The sequence below is a fragment of the Chiloscyllium punctatum genome, chromosome 7, assembly GCF_047496795.1.
Source record: "Chiloscyllium punctatum isolate Juve2018m chromosome 7, sChiPun1.3, whole genome shotgun sequence".
Classification (NCBI taxonomy): domain Eukaryota; kingdom Metazoa; phylum Chordata; class Chondrichthyes; order Orectolobiformes; family Hemiscylliidae; genus Chiloscyllium; species Chiloscyllium punctatum.
This window is the reverse complement of record NC_092745.1, coordinates 8,892,111-8,900,317: the sequence shown is the minus strand read 5'-3', so window position 1 is coordinate 8,900,317 and position 8,207 is coordinate 8,892,111.

Here is an 8,207-nt window from a genome sequence, read left to right as displayed (position 1 = left end):
TTCAATTAATGTGGGACACACAAGTGTATCTTTTCAAGACCATGTATCAGTGCAGAATGTGGCCATTCAGCCCATCAAGTCCACTCTGCCATTCTATCATAGTTGATTTGTTTGTCAACCCCATTCTCCTGCCTTCTCTGTTACCCTTGATTGGTTTATCAATCAAGAACCTATCTATCTGTCTTAAATACACTCCACAGCACTCTGCAGCAATGATCAATCCACAGATTAACCACTCTCTGGATGAAGAATCTCCTCCTCATCTCACTTCCAAAGGATGGCCCCTTCTGAGGCTGTGCCCTCAGGTCCCAGTCTCTCTGCCAAGTGGAAACATCTTCTCCATGTCTCCTCTATCCAGGTCTCTCAGTATACTGTATGTTTCACTGAGATTCCCCCTCATCCTTCTAAACTCCATCGATACAGATCGAATACAGGCCTTAACCACTCCTCACACAAACCTCTTTGTGTTCTCTGAGCAATCTCATTCTGTCCCTCTTTTGATCTTTCTTCAGATACAAAAATAGTGCCTGAATTCTGTAATATCTCTGAGTTTGTTCACCTCACAGAAGGAAGTTCACTTTGGGAATTGACCAATTCTCTTTGGCTCTCACACTTTTTCTCATCCCCTTTCTGCTACACTCAGTCCTGGACACACCTCGACACAACTGAATGGTTCCTCAAAAACTGGGAGAGGAATTAAGGATGCTGCTTTCATCATGTGTGGAGGTTTACCTATAACTTGACAAGTTTTTTTTAAAAATGTATTCAGTTTGTGGAATGTGAGCATCGCTGGCTGGCCAGCATTTATTGCTCATCCCTAGTTGCCCTTGAGAAGGCTTTTGTTGAGCTGCCTTCTTGAACTGCTGCAGTACACCTGCTGTGGGTTGACCGACAATACCATTAGGGAGGGAATTCCAGGATCTGGAGCCAGCAACAGTGAAGGGACACAATACATTTCAAGTCAAGATGGCTTGGAGGGGAACTTTAAGGTGATGGTGTTCTCATATATCTGGTGCCCTTGTCCTTCTAGATGGACATGGTTGTGTTTGGAAGGTGCTGTCTGAGGATCTTTGGTGAATTTTTGCAGTGCATCTTGTAGATAGTGCACACTGCTGCTGCTACTGAATGTCGGTGGTAGAGGGCATGGTTACATCTGGATGCAGTGCCTATCAAGCGGCTGTTTTGCCTGGATGGTGTTCAGCTTCTTGAGTGTTGTTGGGGGCTTCACCCATCCAGATAAGTGGGGAATATTCCATCACATTCCTGACTTGTGCCTTGTAGATTGTGGCCAGGCTTTCAGGAGACAAGAGGTGAGTATTCTTAACCTCTGCAGTATTCTTAACCTCTGACCTGCTTTTGTAGCCACTGTGTTTATTTGGTGAGTTTCAGCTGGCTGTCAACTCCCAGGATGTTGATCGTGGGGGCCACGTTGATGGTAACACCACTGAATGTTAAGGGACACTGGATAGTTTGTATCTTATTGGTGACAGTCAGAGTCTAGCATTTGTATGACATGAAAGTTACTTATCACTTGTCAGCCCAAGCCATGGCCCTCGTTACCTCACACAAAGGAGAGAGACCAGGAACCTGTTCCTGTCATTGTTCTGTTTCTTGGACCTCCTTTGGGGATTCTGTAATTATAGGGGAAGCTACTGCCTTTAGTCCTGACAAATCATTCCCCAGAAGGAAATCGTCTCCCTCAACAGGGAGTGTTTTCCCCACTCCGACAATTCCCAGGCAACATCCTGGTGAATCTCCTCTACACCCTCTCCAGTCCAATCACAACCTTCTGACAGTGTCATGACCAGTAAGATACACAGCATTTCTGATATGACCTAATCAGTGCTCTGTAAACTAACAACGAGACTTCCTTGCTCCTATATTCTACACCCTGGCTAATGATGGCAAGCATCCCATATGCCTCCTTCACCACCCTGCCGAGCCGTGCTGATACCTTCCGGGATTGATGGACTTGTATACTGAAAGTTCAATCATTAGTCTTTCCTAAACACTTTGCTACCATGGGATCATACTGCGAATTGTTACCCTGAAACCGGAAGTCCATGCTGAGGCCTTGCTGGGCTGAGAGACCACCAAATAAAGCAAAAGATCACCCTGTGGGCTGAGAGACAACCACACTGGGCCACTGAGAGATGGCCATGAGAACAGGCACATAAGAACAGAAGAACTAGGAACAGGAGTAGGCCTTCTGGCCCTTCAAGCCTCCTCTGCCATTCAATAAGATCATGGCTCATGTTTTCATGGACTCAGCTGCCCTTACCCACGATCTCACTGCATCTCTTAATTCCTTTACTGTTCAAAAAAAATCTTATCTTTGAAAACACTTACTGAAGTAGCATCGACTACTTCATTGGACAAGGAATTCCAGAGATTTATGACCCTCTGGGTGACGAAGTTCCTTCTCAATTTGGTCCTAAAACTGCTCCCCCTAATTTTGAGGCTCTGCCCTCTTGGTTTAGTTTCACCTACCAGTGAAAACGTCCTATGTCTTATCTATTCTCTTCATAATTTTATATATTTCTACAAGATTCCCCACCCACCCTCATTCTTCTAAGTTCCAATGAATGTATTCCAGTCTACTCAGTTTCTCCTCTCACTGGTCAACCCTCTCAACCCCTGAATCAACCTAGTGAACCTTATCTGCACCCCTTTGTGTGCCAGTACATCCTTTCTCAAGTCAGGAGACCAAAACTGCACGCAGTACTCCAGGCGTAGCCTCACCAGCATCCTGTACAGCTGCAACATAACCTCCCTGCTTTTTAAACTCAATCCCTTTTGCAATGAAGGACAAAATTCCATTTGCCTTCCTAATTCCTTGCTGTACCTGCAGATCAGCCCTCTGTGATCCATGTACAAGGATACCCAAGGCATTTACCTTTCATTGTGTATATCCCTCCCTTATTAGACCTCCCAAATTGGATCACCTTGCATTTACTGGATTAAATTCCATCTGCCATTGCTCTGCCCAATTTACCAGCTGATCAACATCAGACTGTATCCTGTGACCTGGTGATCCAAGATGGCAGCAGAGTAGGACTCTTCAGACCGAGTTCACTTGCTCCATCTGTTTCCTTTTCTTCTTTTTCTTCCATCTTTTTGTCTTTTCTTTTGTGTGTTTCTTTTGTCCTTCTTTCATCTTTTCTCTCCCAGCCACTGACTCGCAGCCTCAGACACCTGGTCACCGACCAATGCAGACCCAGTGATACGGCCTCTCAGCTTTGTGTGGCAGTGTCCTGGCCTGGCAGGGAGACCTGGCAGCCCAGAAAGGCAGACTCTCTGTCTGACATGGTGGCCTCTCAGTTTAATGTGGTGGCCTCCCAGCCCAGCATGCTGGACTGTCAGCCCAGTGTGATGGACTCTCAGCCTATCATGGCCATCTCTCAGTGGCCCAGTGTGGTTGTCTCTCAGCCCACAGGGTGATCTTTTGCTTTATTTGGTGGTCTCTCAGCCCAGCAAGGCCTCAGCATGGACTTCCGGTTTCAGGGTAACAATTCGCAGTATGATCCCATGGTAGCAAAGTGTTTAGGAAAGACTAATGATTGAACTTTCAGATTTGTTACTTTATTGTCTTCTTAAAACTAATCTGCAATGGGTATCTTTTAACTTTATTCTTTCTTTCTATCGTGTTCTTAAGATCCTGTACCTAGATTCTTGTACGTAAGATGGCACCTTGTGAGGCGACATTATGTACTTTTCACTGCACTCCTATACTTTTGTACTTGAGCATTTGTGACAATAAAATAAAAATCAAATCAATATCAACAACACCACCAATTTATGTGGCATCTGAAATCTTTCTAATTATACAATCGCAGTCAATTTGTTAATGTACATTACAAACAGAAAGGGTTTCAGCCCCAATCCCTGTCATACACCACTGGTCACAAGCTTCCAATCACAAAGACAACTCTCCACCATCAATCTTTGCCTCATATTTGGAAGCCACTTTTGGATCCAATTTGCCAACTTGCCTTGTATCCCATGGGCTCTTCCCATCTGGACCAGCCTTCCATGTGGGGCCTTTGCTGACTCAATCAATACTGGCATCCCTACCTCTCCAAGTATTGCTTATTCCTGTACTTCAGGATTTTTTCCCAATACTTTCCCACACACTGACATCAGACTAACTGGTCTGTAATTGCCTGGCCTATCCCTGCTGCCCTCTTGAACAAAGGAACCACATTCACAATCCTCCAGTCTGGCACTTCACCTGTGGCCAGCGAAGTATTAATCAAGGAAAAGGCAATCAAACTTTAAAGGCAAAGAAATGAGAAATACAGTTAAGTTAAACCGAAAGATGTGATAGAGAAATGGACCCCTTCTCCCTGTTATTTGAGGACTGGAAAGAAATAATGTGAGATTAGAAAGGATTTTAGTTTGCCATGAGTTTTGAAATCTTTTGAATGTGTGTTTCCTGTCAGTCTGTTTCATCTTCATTTCTTCTGTCGAAGGCGGTATTATTATTCCATCGAAATCATTGTGTGCTTCTGCTCCACAGATGCTGCAGACCAGGTGCATTTCTTCAGCAGTTTCTGTTTGTGTTGCAGTCTGAGATCTGTGTTGTCCAAAATACCAGCAGTTGGGATAGGAATAGTTGGCGAGCATCATGATTGTCACTCTAATTAGAAATTGGCACTTCATATTTGATGAATCCAACAAACCCTTCCACTGTTTTCACATCTGTCAGTCACCACTTCACTGCTACCGCTCCTACCTTTCCAGAATCCAGGCAAATCCTTTTATTCTCAGTATGTGACTTATGTACTTAACTTGGGGCATCTTTAATTGCAAACTTTCTTGTTCAGCTCCTGACAAGCTACACCCAGCAGTCCACTAGATGATGATTGTGGTCAGCAATGCTTTGTATCGAGAATAGCCCACTTCTCCCCATATCCTCCTCACTCACACTCTCAACTGATTACCCGGGCATCGCGGCAGGTCACTGTGTTTGAGGAGAAATTGACTCGAAAATGAATCAACTGTTGGTATTTCATGTGGATATTCAATTAAACAACAAGTATGTTTACATTGAAATTAATACATTATAAATGTATTATAATTGGACAGACTAATGTCTTAAACTTTCCGGCATTTGAGGGATATACCTTTTGCCGGTTTGTCAAGAGCGTTAGTTCATAAGGTGCAGGTTACAACAAAATTTGCTGCCCATCTTTTATAATGGACTCCAGTATTTCTCCCACTACTGATGTCAAGCTAACCGGTCTCTGCCTCCCTTCTTAAATAGTGGGGTTATGTTAGACACCCTCCAATCCACAGGAACTGCTCCAGCGTCTAGAATGCTGAAAGATGACCACAAGTGCATCTATTCTTTCTAGTGACATTTTTTGAGGCATTCTGGGGTGAGGGGCTCAGGCTGCCAAAGATATTTCATGGCTCCACTTTGCCCTCCTATTTTTTAAAGCACCTCCCCACACTTTCTCTCCTCCTGAAGGGCCTCCCTTGTTTTTGATGCTCTGTCACTGACAAAGGTTTCCTTCTTTTCCTTTCCCAAACTATCCATATTCCTTGACATCCAGGATCCCAGGAGTTGCTGCCCTTGCCTTTCTTTGTGAGCTGGCCCTGAATTCTCACTGTCTCACATTAAAAAGCTTCCCACTTTCCAAATGTAGACTGACATGCAAGTAGCTGCTCCCAGTCTATATTTGCCAGATCCTGTCTCATGACATTGAAATTGGCCTTGCCTCACTTTAGACACTTACCTTTCTGCACTACCCTTATTCCTTTCCATAATAACTATGAAACTTATGGACTTATGTTCAATATCTGCAAAATGCTCACCCACTGACTCTTTAACTATTTGACTGGTTTCATGACCCAGGATTGAGTCCAGCACTGCCCATGTTTAGAAGGACTATCTACACACTGGCACCAAAAGCTCTCCTGGATGGACTTTAAACATTCCACCATTCATACAAAGGCAATGCCAGTTCATAATTGAGATGTTGAAACTCCCTACTAACATAACCCTATTCCTCTCACACCTCTCTGTGATTTGCTAACATATCTACTCCTCTCTCTCCATCTGACTATTGTGAGGTCTATAGTACAATCCCAGAAAAGTGATTGTTCTTTTTGTATTTTTAGCTTCACCCAGATGGCCTCGTTTGAAATGCCTTCCAAGGAATGCTCCTTAAATCCCCCAGTGATGGTCTCCTTTATCAATAATGCAATACACCCACCTCTCCTGCATTCCCTCTATCCCACCTGAGACTTCTCTAACCTGGAATGTTGAGCTGCCAGTCCTATCTTTGTGCAATCATGTCTCAGCATTTGCAGCAGTATGATATTCCCACATGCTGGTCAATGCTCTCAGTTCAACCACCTTACTCATCAAGCTCCTTACACGAAAATAGATAAAGTTCAGCTTTCTGGTCCTCCTGTATTCCTGATCGTGTCCGAGTGGTTACCCAGTGGTTTTCTGTGTCGCCCTTATTCTCCCATGAGGAGAAACATCCAGCATTTCCCCTGTCCAGGCCCTTAAGAATTCTATACATTTCGATGAGATTCCCTCTCATTCTTCTAAACTCCAGGGATCAGATTCCAAACCTGTTTGACCTTTGCCCATAAGACAATCGCTCTCCACCAGGAATCATTCATGGGAACTTTCCCTGAACTACATCCAATGCAGCTCCTGTCCTTTCTTCAATAAGGAGCCTGTTACTGGACACCATACTCCAGATGTGCTCTCACCAAGCCCCTAACCCTAACCCCTGTACAGCTGCAGTAAAATGTCACTGCTTTTAGATTGCATTCCCTTTCCAACGAGCACCAACACTCCATCTGCCTCCGGATTCACTTGCTGTAGCTGCGTACTAACTTTGTGATTCTTGTCCCCCACATTACACTCCAACTGCCCAATATTTCTCCAAAGCCCAGCTGTATCTAATATTCAACAGGATGGACCCCTTCACTGGGAAATAGTTGTTTGTGACTAGAATAATGACACATCTCTGAGAATCACATTAATAACTGTTTTACTGATGCTTTTATTTCCTACCCACCATATCACAGCCCTGAATAATCTTATACCCCTCAATGAGGTTCTTTCTCAACCTTCCCTGCTCCATGCAAAACAGCCTCAACCTTTCCAATCTTTCCTCATAACTGACTCTCTATTGCAGGCAGCATCCTGGTAAATCTCTGCACCCTCTCAAGTACAATCACATCTTTCCCAGAATGTGTTGACCACGACCTGTCCACCTCTCTCTCTCTCTATCTCCCTTTTTGACTCAAATCTGCCACTTCTTTCTCACTACCTCTATCTCTCTCTCCCACTTTTAATCTCTTTCATATTCTCTCTCTCTCTCTCTCCCTCTCTCATAGCCACTCGTTCCAACCCACTCACGGTTCCTCACTCCGTCAGATAATCTCTATTTCTCCATCTCTCTCTCTGTCTCCGTCACTCGCTCCATCACTCGCTTCAATTCAAAGCCTCCAAATGTTATCTGTCCCTCTCTATTCCTCCCTCTGTCTCTCTGCCTCCATCTCTGCATCCCAATCTACAGTCTCACTCCCTCCCTCTCTGCCATTCTGTCACTATAAACATACTCATGTCTCTCTCTCTCACACACACATTCAACCTGACCCTCTCTCTCCCGATTCCCTTCACTCTTGGTATCACACCCATCCTGCCTCTTTCTCTCTCTCCATCCCTTTCAATCACATCTTGTTTCACTCTCTCTCTCTCTCTCTCTCTCTCTCTCTCTCTCTCTCTCTCTCTCTCTCCATCAACCACATCATTTCTACCTCCCTCTACCTCACTCGGTCCCCTCACATATCTCACACTGTCTCAGATGCTCTTCCCTCTATCCCTCAATTACACACACACTCTCCCTCTAACTCTCTCTTTCTATCTCGTTTCTCTCACTTTCTTACAGTGTCCCAGGTGATGACAGTTGAATGCAGAATAAATCTCCCTCTGCTCTGCCCAAAGAATGGATGTTAACCTTTGACCCCAGCAGCATGTTTTTTTTTCCCCTGGAGTCAGGCCCGATTTGCCACAGTGACCAAGGTTTAGCCTCTCTTAGGAAGATGGACAGATTCTTGTCAAATGAAGGGCAGTTCTGTGCTGTTGGCATATTCTCACTGGGGACTGGTTTGGACACAAACCTCATTCCATGAAGGCCGAGCAGAGAGATGAGACCCTCAGGCCATCAGTGTGAGCT